We start from the raw sequence: 862 nt of genomic DNA, 5'->3' as shown, positions 1-862 counted from the left end.
ATAAATAAATAATAAAAAAATATCTATACAAAAATTAAACAAATCTAAAAAAATTTAATAATTAATATTATCTTTTTCCATCCCTTTAAACTTTTGTATTGAATGATTTTATATCTATACATACAACATAAACATAATATTTTAATTTCACACCTTAAACTTATCAGTGCCTGAAAATTTAGTGAGAGTAGTAGCCTATATATTGGAGGCAAGGCAACTTAACTGTACGTACATACATACGTACATATATACATACATGCATAGTAAATATTTATTATTAGGACCGTCAAACGGGTCAATCCGTCCTATTTAGATTTAATCAGTTTAAATTTGTATTCTTTTATTTTATATTTTGACAAAAAATATTATTTTTTAAGTAAAAAAATTTAAATAAACAGTATTTTTTTTAATTGATGAATTAGATTTTTCAGTCAGATAAAAAAAAATATCGACTAAAAATGCCTTTTTTTTTAACATAAAAAAAAGGCAATTCGTTTAATCTGTGAACTAGCTCGTTTAATTAGTTATTTTTTGGATTATTCAGATTCAACTCGTTTAACCCAAAATTTAAACGATTTAATTTTAGAAATAAAATCCACCTATTTAAATAGATAACTGAATTAATCCAATAAATTTAATTTATTTTAACGACCCTATTTATTATATTATTAATGTAAAAATATTTTGTTCATTGACTCTGGTCATCTGGTATTCTGGTGCAACACCCAATTGCCATAAAAAAGATGAAGAGGTAATTGTTCTGGTATTTTTTTGAAATTAGGAGATAAATTATTTCCACTCATATATTATTGTATTTTGTATAATGAGTTTGTTTTGTACATTTTTAATATATTAAATAATC

Source organism: Arachis ipaensis, chromosome B06, assembly GCF_000816755.2.
Source record: "Arachis ipaensis cultivar K30076 chromosome B06, Araip1.1, whole genome shotgun sequence".
Lineage (NCBI taxonomy): Eukaryota > Viridiplantae > Streptophyta > Magnoliopsida > Fabales > Fabaceae > Arachis > Arachis ipaensis.
The sequence above is the reverse complement of the archived record's forward strand: the minus strand, read 5'-3'. Positions refer to the sequence as shown.